Source organism: Ascaphus truei, chromosome 4, assembly GCF_040206685.1.
Source record: "Ascaphus truei isolate aAscTru1 chromosome 4, aAscTru1.hap1, whole genome shotgun sequence".
Classification (NCBI taxonomy): Eukaryota; Metazoa; Chordata; class Amphibia; order Anura; family Ascaphidae; genus Ascaphus; species Ascaphus truei.
In genome coordinates, this window is record NC_134486.1 from 313028155 (window position 1) to 313045588 (window position 17434).

The 17434-nt window shown below is 41.5% G+C and overlaps 1 protein-coding gene across 4 annotated transcripts in view; it reads right to left on the reverse strand.

Annotated features, from left to right (window-relative positions):
* HTR1E (5-hydroxytryptamine receptor 1E) overlaps positions 1-17434 on the reverse strand; it is a 120851-nt gene that overhangs the window by 72611 nt on the left and 30806 nt on the right. The window contains exon 2 of one of the 4 annotated variants that reach the window (XR_012801148.1): positions 5790-5870. The exons of the other annotated variants lie outside the window; for them this stretch is intronic. The gene's annotated coding sequence lies outside the window, so the exon portion shown is untranslated. Of the gene's footprint in view, positions 1-5789; positions 5871-17434 lie in introns of those variants that run through there. 4 annotated transcript variants of the gene reach the window in all.

The window sequence follows — 17434 nt, forward strand, 5'->3', positions numbered from 1 at the left end:
TATCTTTGGATAGCAGCAGACTCCCTGCACACTGAACTGACTTTCTAATATGGAAATAACTACGTATGTATGTATGATTTTTTTTTTTTTTCACATTGAATTACGTGCACTAAAATTTTTCTGGACATTGGTATAGATTTAACCTATCACTGTCCTGATTTTATTCATGTAGATACAGCAGGTTGTGCTGCCTCCTCTCACAGACACACTTTAGCCTGATCTATATGTAGCAGGGTATATCTCCTGGCCACTGGGGGCGTTGATGCAGCTCCTCAACCCTCCTGTGAGGAGACTGTGGCAGCCATGTTGGTAGAGACAAATTGAGACTGTATGACTTTGAACTATGACAGAGCAAGGGATACATAAACTGTAATTGTAAGGCCTCGCTCACACAGCACGCTACACAACGTGCGCGCGTCAGTCACAGATTCCTGGCGGCCAATGGTGGTGTTCAGTATTGAAACTACTATTAGCTGCAAAGTACAGCATCAACGTCAATTTCAGCAGCCAATCATTGTCCAGACGTTTATATTGATTGGCTGCTGAAATTGACCAGAGTCTCGGCAGTTCTGGGCAGTGAAATCGGAGGGTAGGGTCGCTATTGCCCTTCTGTGGAAAACAGCCTGCATGCATAGCCTACAAACAGTATTAAGTTACTAAATGGACATTAAAAGTTTTACCAATTACTACAGAATTATTTTATTTTTGCCCCAATACACATGATTTAAACATACATACACACGTGAGAATTTGTGTCATGTTAAGATGACTGGCTGTTTAAAGACACACACGTGCTCACACACACACATAGACCTGCTCTCACACACACTTCCTGAATGTCGCCTTGTGTCGGATCATTCCGTCTGCTGGGGATGATCACACATCGCCCAGCAGACAGAGGCGCGCACGCTGCGTCACGAAGTCCCCAGTGTGAATGCGGCCTAACAAATCAGTGTGTGTGTGTTGGAGGAGCACATGTGGAGCAGAGTCTGTCCTAGGAGCCAGTTAGGCTGCCTGGGACTAGGCCAGAGCTTCCCCTAGGCTTGAGCTAGGCCCCAATCCATGTAGCTCAGTATTGTAGGGAAGGCCTATAGTTACTGTAGTGCCGACGAGTATTCTAAAACAAATCTGGGGCAAGACTCAGGTGCATCTTGGGTACATGCTGCAACATTTCAGTGACATTTCTGCAGAGACTAATGGCCCATCGGATTAACAGTGGGGGTCTCTGGCAGTCCCATTTCAGTGATATTTCTGCAGAGACTAATGGCCCATCGGATTAAAAGCAGGGGTCCCTGGCAGTCCCATTCAAAGTGAATGGGACTGCCAGGGACCCCTGCTGTGTTAATCCGGTGGGCTATTAGTCTCTCCAGAAATGTCACTGAAATGTTTGCAGCATGTACCCAGCATGTACCTGGATATTGTTGGTGATAGCCCCAGATTTTCCAAGGCAAGGTTAAGGCAAGTTTAGAATACTTGTCGGCGCACCTGTAGGGACCCTTCCTAATAGAACCGCACCGGTGATACTGCGGAGCTGGACGGACCCCTCGGATTTCATAGACATGCAGATGCCGGTAGTAAGGAGAGAGGGGAGTGGCATCGTGGGACACTACCCTTGCCTCTCTCCAGGGAGCGAGGCCCGTTCCATGAGCTTCACAAAAGGAAGGTACCCAACACGTGCACCAATGACACCAAGTGGGGTAGCGCTACCATCCACACACTATTGCGCCAAGTGGGTGACACGTGTTATCCCAGGGTGCTTGGGATAGGATGAACGGGGATTGACACTGTGGGTTATCTTTACTATTGTATTGTGTGATATTATTATTGTTGACTCTGTGTTGTGTTCCTGTCCTGTTGATAAAGTTTATATGGTTACGTTATTGTGTGTGTGTGGTTATTCACCAAGACCCTATTTCCCTGTGAGAGGCCATCCCGTCCATGGTGAGATCTTCACATGTGGAGGCACTGCACCTTGCACCCCACGATCCCTATGCGCGAAGGCTCAGGCCTCTTGTACATCACACAGGTTAGCACCGTAACCCCACATTACCCGCTATTATCCCTTAGGGGGGGGGGGGATATGGGTGTTGCATATAATTTTACCTTTTCACTTTTTGAGCACCATTTGATTTATTGTTTGTAAATTGATATTTGCTATTAATCCAGATATATGCAATACTTCTAGTGCGCTACAACAATCTCAATTTTCCTTATTGAAAAGGTGCAGAATTTTATTGTAACTTACTCTCTCCCAGTAATTTATGAATTTGCAATGAACATAGTACTCTTAATTTACAAGTGCACTGCCTGTACAAGACATTCACAGTCAGCCCCTAGCTATTGTATAAAACAACCACACCACAAGCTTCTCACTGCTATTTACAATACCATTGTATTGCAAGCTATAGAAATGATGTAAGAAAAGTAATTACTTTTAGTCCCTTTTTAATCTCATTATATTACAGGACTAATTTACAGTACAAAGATTACGTCATAGACAAGTCCAAATCACAAAGTTGACATCAGAAAGTGCATTGAAATGGCTGGGTTTGATAGTGTGTAGGCAATTTCCAAGGAAACAGAGTTTTAATGTAGAAAAGAGGTTCCTGAGGGGGGAAAAAAAAGCTTAAAAATAACATTTATCTTTAGTACAGTACCACTCAGCTCTTTGCCTCTGCACATTAACAAACTACAGCCCACAAAAGGAAGAACGTAGCAGTCTATAATTGGAAATCCAATATAAGATAATATATTTATTGAGTGCTGGCAGAGAGACTGGTAATGAAATACCAATTTTTAATGTGGAAAACCAGTAATGCTCTCGTGTGAATGCATTTTCCACTTAATTTCACAACTGGCTGCCTGGAGACACATCCAGCATTCACATAAATATTTACCTCGGAGTCAGGCAATGTGATTTACTCATATTTGAAGAAAATAGGAGTAGGTACTGTAGGGGTACTTGGTAACGACAGTATCATGATGAATAATTTAAACGTCACCAAATATACACTGTTTGTAGGGAAATACAGTATTTGTTTCTGTATATATACACCTTTGCTAATCTTTGTCAGGAGGAAATCCATGACACCTAAATATGTGCAAATCTTTATATTTCCATGAAGCAATTATGCATAAATTGTGATTTACTAAATTTCTTTGATATATTTATATACATATTTATATTTACAGTATAGTTGAACACTTGGATGCAAACAAGCATACAATTTATATTTGCTTTACAGCAGTTATATACATGATAATCATATAAATAACAAATAATACAAATCACACATAATGGGAAGAAGTGCATCAGACATAAAAGTGACATTTAGGAAAAGGAGTCCCTGCCCTGAAGAGATTACAATCTAATTGGTAAGTTGGAGGAATGTACAGAGACGGTAGGAAGGTGTTCTGGTATGTGTGTCTGCAAGGGGCCAATGTTTATGTATGAGGTGTATAGTATCAGCCACAGAGCTACTCATATGCTTCGTTAAGGAGGTGTGTTTTTAAGATGGGTCTTAAAGGTGGATAGAGAGGGTGCTAGTAGGATCTTGAGGGGGAAGGCATTCCAGATGTGTGGGGCAGTCAGTGAGAAAGGTTTAAGGTGGGAGAGGGCCTTAGACACAAAAAGGGTAGAGAGAAGACATCCTTGAGCAGAATGCAAGAGTCAGGAGGGTGCATAGCGAGAAATTAGGACTGAGATATAAGGAGGGGCAGAAGTGTAAAGCTTTAAAAATGAGGAGAATGGAGTGTGATTTATTAATGTGTTGTTTATAACTGGAGGAATGAATAGTTTGCAGCATTAATGCAAGTCCTACAGAGCTGTGCATCAATGCAACTGCTACCACCACAAACAGAAGTGTGAGAATGGAACTTCTGCCTCAGAAGCTAACATTTTATAAACTTTGATAATTGGCTTCTTGTTTGCTAAAATTGACCTTCTTTCCTTTGCACTGATAAAATTCAATGTTTTCACATAAGTCAATAACAATTATATTTGAATTGGTGAAGAGTAAATATGTGCAATTTATTTATGATGAATTGGGTCAAATTTGTGCAATTTTTTTATAAAAATATTTGTGAAAACTAACATTTGTCAAGCATTAAAAAGTTATTGTGCATGGCAAATTTGTCAGAATTTCTCCTAATATAACCAATTTCTCTTGTGTCACTCTAATTTCTCTTACTACAGAGACTACTGTATAAAGAGAGCACAAACATCAAGGTGAGAACTTTATCCAATGCGTTCCATAATTCACACAGATATAACACTCAGAGTGTTCACAGGTTACTTAGTGTTCACAGGTTACTAATTATTGTGAGCAAAATTTTAGCAAAAAGGAATGTCATTTATTTTGGCCCTCCTCTTGCCCGTATGTTACTGAGAGATGGAACAGTAACTGGTTCAGGAGTCGGACATGCATATAGCCAAGCACTGTGCCAATGCCATACACCAGCCAGCGCCACCACTGGTACTAGTTGTGCTAATTGACAACATCTCTGACAGCTATTGTTGCAGGTCTTTTTAATGTTCGTGGAATAGCACCTGTAGCACCATACTGTAGCAACAAAAAATCGGGTCCATTTTCCCCCTGTCCAGGATGAACGCAGGTTGGAGCTGTTGCCGGTTGAGTGCCACTAGCTGAATATGCAGTTTTCTACAAGTGCAGTGCACTATGGACTGTGCCTACAGAATATGGAAAGAAAAACACTTTAAATGCACAACTTCAATCTAACTGAACTGGACTATGACACTGAAAGTAAATCCGCATAAGACATTCAAATGTCAGAGGTGGCAATTCTACAACCCCGTTCATGACTCGAAGACACGTTTGTTGGGGTCAGCAGGACAAGGATGGTGCATTATTAGCACTTGTGGTGCTGTGGGTCCTGCAGGTGCAGCTTTAGCTATGGTGATTTTTTGTTGTGTGCTGTTCTGTGTGTGGTCTTTCTAGACAGCTGGGTGGGATGGGTCTAGTTGCAATGGGATTAAAGGGACATGTTACATTGTATATTGTATAGAAACACGTGTTAAGTTCTTGTGCCGTTCACCGTGGGCATGGACAAAGATATTCATTGTTCCATCTGCCGGACATACTGAATTGCAATTCTAAAAATAAACCCCACAAATAATTCTGTTGGCTATCCATGGCCGATCCTTGATCAGCAAAGTGCTCTCGCGGTTTAAATCAAATGCATTGTCACGGTACTGGAGACAGTAAATCTACATCTATATAGTATTATAACCAAAAGAGGGGAGAGAAGGGGGAGAGGGGGAAAGGATGGTTGTAGTACACAATGTGACTACCTTTGGATGACGTCACATACTTGAACTAAAATGACTCTGTCACATGGTGTACAACAACCAATCAGATTGGGGAATTAGTTCCCACGATCTGATTGGCTGAAATACCATGTGACGCTGGCCATCTTGGAATTAGTGACGTTATGTTAAAGGGAAATGAAGCACAGCCATTCTGATTTGCTACAATTCCCTTTAAATTATGTCATTAAAAAAAAAAAAGAAAAAAAAGAGGGGCACATCAGATGGCTGTTGAACCATTTCCCGCCCAAATGTGACGTCACAAGCCATATTTAAGGTCGTGATGCCTCATTTGAGCCCAAGAAGCCGACAAGACAACATAGTGTTGTGGATCTACCATGGGGTTTTATGATTACAGATGAAGAAAGAAGATATAGAAAATTAAAAAAATAATTACAGAATAAGATAGAAGCGGATTAAAGAGAAAGGAAAAAAGAATTGGGTACCTGATCCGGATCTTTATGGCGGATGGCATCGGATGCAGTTTCAGGCCTTCGCGGTACGTGAGCTTCCTGATTCCCCGGGAGTCAGAGGGCCAACACTTCTAAAGGTAAGTAACATTTAATATTTATGTAAATGTATTTTTTTAGTTTCTTTGATTTTATTTATTTCTTGGTAATTTTTTTCATTGCACATTAATACATTAGTCAATCTGTACTACTTTAGGGAACAGATTAATAAATTATTAGGCCAATAATTTGTTTTTAATTGTTTGCTTTGTATTGAGTGTGATTTTTTTTCTATGTGTGTTTATTATGTGGATGTAAGTGTTTGTCATTTTGCTGCCTTATTTGTAATTTTTTTTGGCGATTGATTTTATTTTTTAATTAATGATGTCTTGTGTTGGGTGCTGATTTTAATGGTTGCGGTATCAAGTTGTTTTATTAATTAATTGCTTTGTTGGTTAATGGAGGAATTAATTCATTGTTGTGCTTGCATTTGTTGGCTAGCGCTTTTATTTATTGAATTGGGGTGTTTAGGTGCTTTTGTATATTTTATTATTGTGTCTTTTGTGCATGCATGTATTTTGATTAGGGTGCCCACTGAGTGCTACAGTGGCTTATTAGGCCTATATTATATGGGTATGATGTACCATTATACTACTTAATGGGTACAGGGTGGGTCCGGGGTGGTGGTTAGGCCTCCCTGGTGGGTAGCGGGGGAGGGTGGGTTAACCCCTTAATGACTGTAGCATTTATTAACCGCTAGGGGCCATTAGATTGTATTTTGCTATATATTCTTTCTGGCAACGGAGGACATGGCTCTACAGGATCCTGACGAGGACGCCCTTCACGTTGCCACGGATAAGTAGAACAATTTTATTTACTGTATCTATGCTGGTTTAATGTTGTGTTTAATAATGGGGCAATCACCAACAAGACCCAGGTACATGCTGCATCATTTCAGTGACATTTGTGCAGCATTTCTGCAGTGACATTAACAGCGGAGGGTCCCTGGCAGTCCCATTCAAACTGAATGGGACTGCCAGGGACCCCTACTGTATTAATCTGACGAGCCATTACTCTCTGCAGAAATGTCACTGAAATGTTGCAGCATGTACCTAGCATGTACCTGGGGCTTGTTAATGATCGGCCCAGATTTTCCAAGGCAAGTTTAAGGCAAATTTTAGAATACTCGTCGGCGCACCTGTAGGCCATGTTTATATTTTTTACATAGAGGATTGGTACCGCAGGCATCGAGGACCACCCGAGAACGCCCACGGGTACCACCCGAGGACCGATGGGGGACACCAGCGGGGAAGAACCAGGGGCCCCAACCGGAGGCCCCCTTATTTTAACCTTATATCATTAATAAAAGTGATTTTACCATATACATCATATCATTACCACTATTGGCTGTTCTGAGCTCTACCTTTTCATGTTTGGTTCATACCGTCAGGGTTTAACTATAGTGTGATTGAGTGCTGTTATGTAGGGGTCCTATTGTCTACTGGCCCCTTTTGGGTCAATTGTTTACCAGTTTTTCAATTGTGTTCATTGTTCGTCTTCCCCACTGCACCATTCACCACATTTATCTTGGTTTCATAAGGAGTACTGGTGTTATATCTGTTCTTGTATAAAATAAAGGGGTGCAAGAAAAAAACAGAATCAATATAATAAGTCACTTTATGTATTCAATATTAAAAAATGATGTGTTAACACTTTGTAGCAGGAAACGCGTTGAGGTAATCCAAGTGTCGGCGGCGACATGTGAGGTCAGACGCAGGACATAGCGGTGATTCCCACCTTCCCCCTTCCCTTACACAACAGTGTGTGTGCAGCTTGCGCTCCGCTGCTAGCCCAGGTGAATTTGTTACTGACGGACATCAGTCTCCAACCGGGATCGGTTTGGTGCAAATAGTTTAAATTGCTGAGGTAATGTTTCATCTTAAGCAAGGGGTTATATGGGATAGGTGCAGTTTTTGTAAATAGCCTTGTTATATCATGTGCTGTTAACACATCATTTTTTAATATTGAACACGTAAAGTGGCTTATCATTATATTGATTCTGTTTTTCGCTTGCACCCCTTTCTTTTATATGTTACATAGATCACAATCCAACATAGGTAGGCTGAAATAAAGGTAATTGAAAAGTAGCTATAGCAGTGTCATGAACGCATCAGCCCTGATATGCAGGTGTGATATTGTCTATCCAATAATCTTGCATGACAACATTAACGCGCACTATAGACCCGAAAGAGCTCCTTTTGTTGCTGCTCTGCTATAATCATCCAGTCAGTTTAGGCAGGACAATGTAAACACTGGAAGATTGCACTGTACATCACATTCTTCTCCAGAAGCTCCCAATAATCTCAGAGTCAGTGCTACAATCATTAAACCATCTCAGGCCAAAAGGTTATAAACACATAAATAGTCACATAAGATTGCACTGCACATTACAGAAATATCAGGAAGCGGGTGCCCCAAAAGCATCCTATAATCTTCAAGCCGTCCAAAGTCGGAGGTCGTAGGCACAGGATTCTATACACATAGGCTTGCACTGCACATCTGATATATCCGGAAGCTTCATGTCACGGTAATAAAGATTTATGAATTAGCAGTTGGTCCATGACTCAACAATATAAATTTGTATAGGGAGCGTTGTTCATCTTAGTGTTGCTTTTCAGGTGTGCCTACTGTATTTATTTGGTTTTGAGATTATCTCTCTCCTCTCTATCTATATCTAGAGAGAGAGACACACACACACACACACACACACACACACACACACACACACACACACACACACGTTTCCTGTGTCATTTATCCAAGCTTCCTGCCAGGTTGTGTATATATGGTTGTTCTTTATGATATCTTCTATGGGATATCTCAATGATAATCCCTATAACCTCAAATTTACACACAAGTTCAGTACGAAACAGATTGCATTTTCAGATTTGTTAATTTATGTGGAAGATAGTAGGCTAGGAACCAAGACATTTGTGAAACAGGTTGACTGTAATAATTTTGATAGATGGGTGGATAATATTCCCATAGGGCAACTACAACGCATACGAAGGATTTGCACAAAAGACAAGGAACAAGCAAAGGAATTGATGGGGAAATTTAAAGAAAGAAAATACAAAACAGAAACAATTGATAAAGCATATATAATAAAGTTGTAAGAATGGATAGATCTGGTACAAAAAAAACCTAAAAGATGAAAATGATAAAGACAATAAAACAGTCTCTATACCATTTATTACAAAGTTCAATAGCTCAGCTCCAAAAATGAAGAAAATCATACAGAAACATTGGAGCATTTTATGTAAAGATCCAATTCTACAACAAATCCTGCCAATCAATCCAAAAGCTATTATGAATAATATTCAAATTCTCATCATTTAACAATATTAATATAAGAAAATGTTTTATGTAGTAATATTATTCTTATTTGTCATGATAGTAGAGATTTATGGTGTATATGCGGTCTATATGTATGTTTCTCTCACTTAATAATAGATCAAGAGAAAGAATTTAAGGGATATTTAAGTTATAGGGTCAGTTGTAGTGCTGATATTAACCCCTGAAAAAGCAGAAAAGTGAAATGCGTAAGGTGAATGGAGCGCATTTGAGAGATGAACAGAAGAAAGAAGGAACCTCCAATCCGGGACTTGCATTAATACAGAGCATCCAGGAACCTGTCTTCATCATTGCGAGGGTTCAGTTGTAACTCAAGGCGCCATATCTTTTAAAATGTTTGTAAACCCATTCCTTTAATACTTCTAAATAAAAAAGAGGATCTATACTATGTATAATCTTGTCTTCCTGAGAGGAGTATAGAAAACCTACAATGGGGTCCATGACAGCAGACCATACCAGTTGCTGTCTTGAACCAAGAGTTCCAGTATTGTATACACCTTTTGCATGGAGACACGCTTTCCTCAAAGAAAACAAATTGTGAGTTGAATACTTCCTTGTGGAGAGAGTAGATTTGTAGAACGTACTACACTGCTTTTTCTTTTCTCCTCTATTTTTATCTGCATTCTGTTGTTTGCGCTCAGGCATTTTGAGAACTTATGAACTTTCTCTTGTATGAACACTTGTGGGGTTAAGGACCTTTTTGTCAGCACTGACGGGGATAGTGTAGTTATTTTCAGGGACCCAATTTGATCCCCTGGTGTACAGCATTATTTTTCATTGTTAATTAATATTGGTTCTTTTTGTTGCACTTATCAATTAATATATATATATATATATATATATATATATATATATATATAATATATAACTCTGATATATAATATATATATATATATATATATATATATCAGAGTTCCTTACCAGGCAGACCAGGATATCCAGGACCACGCAGCAAGAAAAGAGACAGCACTCATAGTAAAGTCCAAAACTATGTATTTAAAAGGCACAATCAACCGACGTTTCAGTCCTAACAACAGGACCTTTCTCAAGGGGGTGCTCATAACCAATGTGAACAAAACCACCAATATATATACCCACACCCAAACTATCCACCATGTGTGATAGGCTGAAAGCCTACCCCACCCATCCAGCACAGCTGTCTGCAATTATGTCTGGATGGGAGGATGATGTCATAATTGCGCGCCTGACTCCCAATGCCATCGACAGACCAGGAGCATTTACTGTTGTCATGGAAACCACCCAAGTAAATAAAGAACCATAGCACATGTGTCGCGCTGTCAGTGTAGCCGCACTGCAACCTAAGAGCCTGACATGGCTCCGGGTGGTCCCCAGTAGCTCCGCCCAGACTGAAGGTGGCGTGGACAGATCACAGGCAGCAAAAAATGAGCTCTAATAATGTGAATCCCTAAACAAAGTGCACCTCAACAGTGAAAACACAATGGGATGGAAGGAGTTTGGGAAGGGAGGGAAAGGATAGGAGAGGGTAGCAAGCAACATACAGGGGTATGGAAGACAAAGGAAAACACAACAGGAACAGTAAGGGCAGGAAGGGTGGGGAAAATGACAAAAGATGCAGACAGAGAAATGATAAAAATAAGAACAGTGAGACACAGTGAGATATCAGATGCAAATGGCAACAGGTAGAGCCAGAGCATGTGGGAGAGCAGAGGATTAGGTAGAAATGCAAAAAAAAAATTAGATAAAGCATCCCAGTCTGAAGTCCTAATTCAATCCATATGGTGGCATGGTCTTCAGATCGTTGATGGTTTTTGCCTCCAATTGCAGCAGCAGCCTATTGCGATCCCCATCACGGGCAGAGGTGTTGGCTTACAGAATCGGCATACATTTGAGTGACGAAAGACTATGTCGATTAAAATGTCTTGCCACCGGGAGGAATTTAAGATCATCCTCTGTGTTTTGATCCAATAATGCCTTTCTGATTGTTGACCTATGGACGGCCATGCGTTCCTTGAACATACGGCTCGTTTTGCCTATAAAATAAAGCCCGCAAGGGCATTTAATAAAATAGACAACGAACCGCAACTCACAGTTAATGGCAGTCTTGATACCAATTGATTTACCACTATGGGGATGAGTAAAGGATTGGCCAGTCTGTAAGAAGCCACAATTAATACACCCGTGACATTTATAGACACCGGGTTTCCTCTGGAGCCATGTTGTAGTATTTGCATATTTAGCCAATGGATCGGCTTGTACAAGCGAATCCCTCAGGTTCCTGCCCCGGCGATAACACATCCTCGGTGGCGTCCGACAGATATTCCCAATTTTGGGGTCATTAGCCAAGATATTCCAATTCCTCCTGATACTACGTTTGATCTGATTAGAATAAGTAGTATAAGTGCTACCGATATTCATGCATGCCTTTTCGATTTTTACATTAGATGGTGAGAGTAGGGACCCCCTGTCAACTGCCTATACTTTAGTTAGGGCCACATTGACTTCTGATCTAGAGTATCCCCTATCCAGAAACCTCTGAGCCATTTTCCACAAAGCTTCCTCATCCAGCCTAAGGTCACTGGTAATGCGTTTGACCCTAAGCATTTGTGAATAGGGAAGGCCACGTTTAAGTGACTCTGGGTGGTGACTCATTTCGCACAACAGTCTATTTTTGTCTGTTGGTTTCTGAAAAATCTCAGTAGCTGGTAGCCCATTTTTCTTATAAACCACTGTATCAAGGAAAGGAATACAATCCATACTGTAATTGACAGTAAACCATATCGTGGACGGTATCGTGTTCAAGTGTGAAATTAACTGCAAGAGCTCATCCTCCTGCCCATCCCAGATTAAGAAAATGTCATCGATGTAGCGAGTGTAGTGGACAATCTTGCTGGCAAAGGGGGCATCATTAAGTAGGTGTAACTGTTCATAAATAAATTGGCGTAGGCCGGAGCCATATTGGAACCCATTGCTATTCCTATTTGTTGGAGGAAAAAGTCACGCTCAAATCGGAAAAAGTTTTTATGCAAAATTACGTCGATCAAACTCGATCGGGGGGGTCGTCATAACCATCTAGGTTAGAGAAATGTTCCCGGATTGCCTCCAGTCCCTCCCCATGTGGGATATTGATATAGAGACTGGAGACATCCAACGTAACCAGGAACATATTTGTAATGTCAAAAGAAATCATGCCTAGTTTATTAATAAAGGCCGTGGTGTCCTTAACAAACGATGTCATCTTAACGACCATTGGCTGCAACAGGAAATCCACGTATTGGGAGAGTGGGTGACAAAGTGATCCCATTGCTGCGATGATCCGTCTGCCTGGCGGATTGATGATAGACTTATGTACTTTGGGAAGTACATATATTCACTGGTACTATACGGTGGTCTTAAGACAAAAAAGCACTTGTTTCCTCAGAAATCCAAGAGTTATTTACTCCAAGATGAATGATGGAGTCTATTTCATTTTTATAGACCATTGTAGGATCTCTTGGTAGTTTTTTTATAATAATTAGTATCCAACAATTGTCTCTCAATCTCTGCCCTATAATTATTATAATCCATCACGACAATCCCCCCACCCTTATCAGCCGGTTTGATGATGATTTTATCATTGGCCTTCAAGGATTTGATGGCTTGCTTCTCTTCCACTGAGAGGTTTGAAAAACTCCTTTTGTGATTCCTGATGTACTTCCGAGTGTCATTACCTAGGAGTCCCATGAAAGTGGTAATACTATGATTAACCACAATGGGATCAAAAGTACTTTTGGCTTTGAATTTGTTATCAGCAAAGTTCATCTGGTGGTTATCAGTTTCTGCTACCTCTGCTCTGGAGAAGAAATCTTTTAATCTTAGCTGACGATCAAGTCTAAACATATCTACTTCCCAACTAAAGGAGTCTTGTGAAGTAGCTGGAACAAACATAAACAGCCCTTTATGGAGTATACTGATCTCTGCAGAGGAAAGGGAATAAGAAGACAGATTGTAAATCACTTCCTCCTGGGCCGTCCACTCCCCCTCTTGGCTTCTCTTTCCAAGTATCTTGCTCTTCCCAGCACCTCTCCTGACCGCTCTCCTACGTCGGAGTCTGGGATGGGCGGCTTGTGCGAGCTCACTGTGCCCCCACCTACAAAAGGATCCAAATGTGCACCTTCTGGGGCATCAGAGAAATCTGTATCGCTCGTATTATAGCCAACACCTGTCCCTGGGGTATTCTTGGGATGGGAGTAGGCTCTTCTCTGCCCTCCGCACCCTGTGCCGGGTTCGTGTAGTCCAAGCAGCCACCTGTATACCCGCTTGTCTTGGTAATTGCTAGTGACCTGCTTAATTTTTTTCACGTCCAGAACAGCTGTCTGCAATTATGTCTGGATGGGAGGATGATGTCATAATTGCGCGCCTGACGGCAGGACTCCCACTGCCGTCGACAGACCAGGAGCATTTACTTGCAGACATAATTGCAGACAGCTGTGCTGGATGGATGGGGTAGGCTTTCAGCCTATCACACATGGTGGATAGTTTGGGTGTGGGTATATATATTGGTGGTTTTGTTCACATTGGTTATGAGCACTCCCTTGAGAAAGGTCCTGTTGTTAGGACCGAAACGTCGGTTGATTGTGCCTTTTAAATACATAGTTTTGGACTTTACCATGAGTGCTGTCTCTTTTCTTGTTGCGTGGTCCTGGATCTCCTGGTCTGCCTGGTAAGGAACTTTGTTACCTATTCAATACCTATGGGATAAGCACCTATCTTTTATCTTTTTGTGATTGCCATCTGTTCTTGTTTACTATTTATTTCTCATTATGAGATGAGCACCCAACTTTGTATCTTTTTTTGTGACATCCTTGCCCGTTTGGAGTGTCGCTTATACTCTCATATTTTGTGGTTATCCTCTGTTATTCTTTTAACCAAGTGATTGTTTATGATGGAAGATTTTGCAGAAATTACTGGAATTTTTTCCACCATTTCAGACAGTTTCAGTTACAGTGAAGCTGACATTGCCAAGATTAGATTTACTGAGACCTTTGAGGCTGCCTTAGGCTCTGATAAAGCGTCAGATATCTACAAAGACCTTATCAAACTAAAAAAGCGAGAGGTGGATTTCTACATGCATGGGGTGACTTTGTCACATTATCATAGGGAGAAGCTTATCCCTAGGGGTTTTCGCATAAAAAAACAACCAACGATTGGACGGACAGACACCAATTTCTGCAGAAAGTGGAAAGGGATTCTTAATAAATGTTCCTATGACCTTATGATTTTGGTAATCGAACAGTCCAGCAAGGAGATTACACGCATCAAGAGAGAGATACAAGTGATCACTGACAGACACAGTGAGACACTAGCCTCTGATACTTCCACAGACTGGACTAACAAAATTCAAACTACCATTGACCTGCATCGTGACAGTCTCACGAAGTACAAACATGAAAAACTTAAGCAGGTCACTAGCGATTACCAAGACAAGTGGGTATACAGGTGACTACACGAACCCGGCACAGGGTGCGGAGGGCAGAGAATAGCCTACTCCCGTCCCAAGAAGACCCCAGGGACAGGTGTCTGCTATAATACGAGCGATACAGATTTCTCTGATGCCCCAGAAGGTGCACAGTCGGATCCTTTTTTAGGTGGGGGCACAGTGAGCTCGCACAAGCCGCCCATCCCAGACTCCGACGTAGGAGAGCGGTCAGGAGAGGTGCTGGGAAGAGCAAGATACTTGGAAAGAGAAGCCAAGAGGGGGAGTGGACGGCCCAGGAGGAAGTGATTTACAATCTGTCTTCTTATTCCCTTTCCTCTGCAGAGATCAGTATACTCCATAAAGGGCTGTCGTTTGTTCCAACTACCTCACAAGACTCCTTTCGTTGGGAAATAGATATGTTTAGACTTGATCGTCAGCTAAGATTAAAAGATTTCTTCTCCAGAGCAGAGGTAGCAGAAACTGATAACCACCAGATGAACTTTGCTGATAACAAATTCAAAGCCAAAAGTACTTTTGATCCCATTGTGGTTAATCATAGTATTACCACTTTCATGGGACTCCTAGATAATGACACTCGGAAGTACATCAGGAATCACAAAAGGCGTTTTTCAAACCTCTCAGTGGAAGAGAAGCAAGCCATCAAATCCTTGAAGGCCAATGATAAAATCATCATCAAACCGGCTGATAAGGGTGGGGGGATCGTCGTGATGGATTATAATAATTATAGGGCAGAGATTGAGAGACAATTGTTGGATACTAATTATTATAAAAAACTACCAAGAGATCCTACAATGGTCTATAAAAATGAAATAGACTCCATCATTCGTCTTGGAGTAAATAACTCTTGGATTTCTGAGGAAACAAGTGCTTTTTTGTCTCAAGACCACCCTATAGTACCAGTGATCTATGTACTTCCCAAAGTACATAAGTCTATCATCAATCCGCCAGGCAGACGGATCATCGCAGCAATGGGTTCACTTTGTCACCCACTCTCCCAATACGTGGATTTCCTGTTGCAGCCAATGGTCGTTAAGATGACATCGTTTGTTAAGGACACCACGACCTTTATTAATAATCTAGGCATGATTTCTTTTGACATTACAAATATGTTCCTGGTTACGTTGGATGTCTCCAGTCTCTATACCAATATCCCACATGGGGAGGGACTGGAGGCAATCCGGGAACATTTCTCTAACCTAGATGGTTATGACGGCTCCCCGATCAAGTTCGTCCTCCTTTTGATCGACGTAATTTTGCATAAAAACTTTTTCCGATTTGAGCGTGACTTTTTCCTCCAACAAACAGGAACAGTAATGGGTTCCAATATGGCTCCGGCCAACGCCAATTTATTTATGGACAGTTATGAACAGCTACACCTACTTAATGATGCCCCCTTTGCTAGCAAGATTGTCCACTACACTCGCTACATCAATGACATTTTCTTGATCTGGGATGGGCAGGAGGATGAGCTCTTGCAGTTAATTTCACACTTGAACATGATACCGTCCACGATATGGTTTACTGTCAATTACAGTATGGATTGTATTCCTTTCCTTGATACAGTGGTTTATAAGAAAAATGGGCTACCAGCTACTGAGATTTTTCAGAAACCAACAGACAAAAATAGACTGTTGTGCGCAATGAGTCACCACCCAGAGTCACTTAAACGTGGCCTTCCCTATTCACAGATGCTTAGGGTCAAACGCATTACTAGTGACCCTAGGCTGGTTGAGGAAGCTTTGTGGAAAATGGCTCAGAGGTTTCTGGATAGGGGATACTCTAGATCAGAAGTCAATGTGGCCCTAACTAAAGTATAGGCAGTTGACAGGGGGTCCCTACTCTCACCATCTAATGTAAAAATCGAAAAGGCGTGCATGAATATCGGTAGCACTTATACTACTTCTTCTAATCAGATCAAACATAGTATCAGAAGGAATTGGAATATCTTGGCTAATGACCCCAAAATTGGGAATATCTGTCGGACGCCACCGAGGATGTGTTATCGCCGGGGCAGGAACCTGAGGGTTTCGCTTGTACAAGCCGATCCATCGGCTAAATATGCAAATACTACAACATTGCTCCAGAGGAAACCCGGTGTCTATAAATGTCACGGGTGTATTAATTGTGGCTTCTTACAGACTGGCCAATCCTTTACTCATCCCCATAGTGGTAAATCAATTGGTATCAAGACTGCCATTAACTGTGAGTTGCGGTTCATTGTCTATTTTATTAAATGCCCTTGCGGGCTTTATTTTATAGGCAAAACGAGCCGTATGTTCAAGGAACGCATGGCCGTCCATAAGTCAACCATCAAAAAGGCATTATTGGATAAAAACACAGAGGATTATCTTAAATTCCTCCCGGTGGCAAGACATTTTAAGCAACATCGACATAGTCTTTCGTCACTCAAATGTATGCCGATTCTGCAAGCCAACACCTGCCCGTGGTGGGGATCGCAATGGCTGCTGCTGCAATTGGAGGCAAAAACCATCAACGATCTGAAGATCATGGCACCATATGGCTTGAATGAGGACTTCAGACTGGGATGCTTTATCTAATTTTTTTTGCATTTCTACCTAATCCTCTGCTCTCCCACATGCTCTGGCTCTACCTGTTGCCATTTGCATCTGATATCTCACTGTGTCTCACTGTTCTTATTTTTATCATTTCTCTGTCTGCATCTTTTGTCATTTTCCCCACCCTTCCTGCCCTTACTGTTCCTGTTGTGTTTTCCTTTGTCTTCCATACCCCTGTATGTTGCTTGCTACCCTCTCCCTTCCTTTCCCT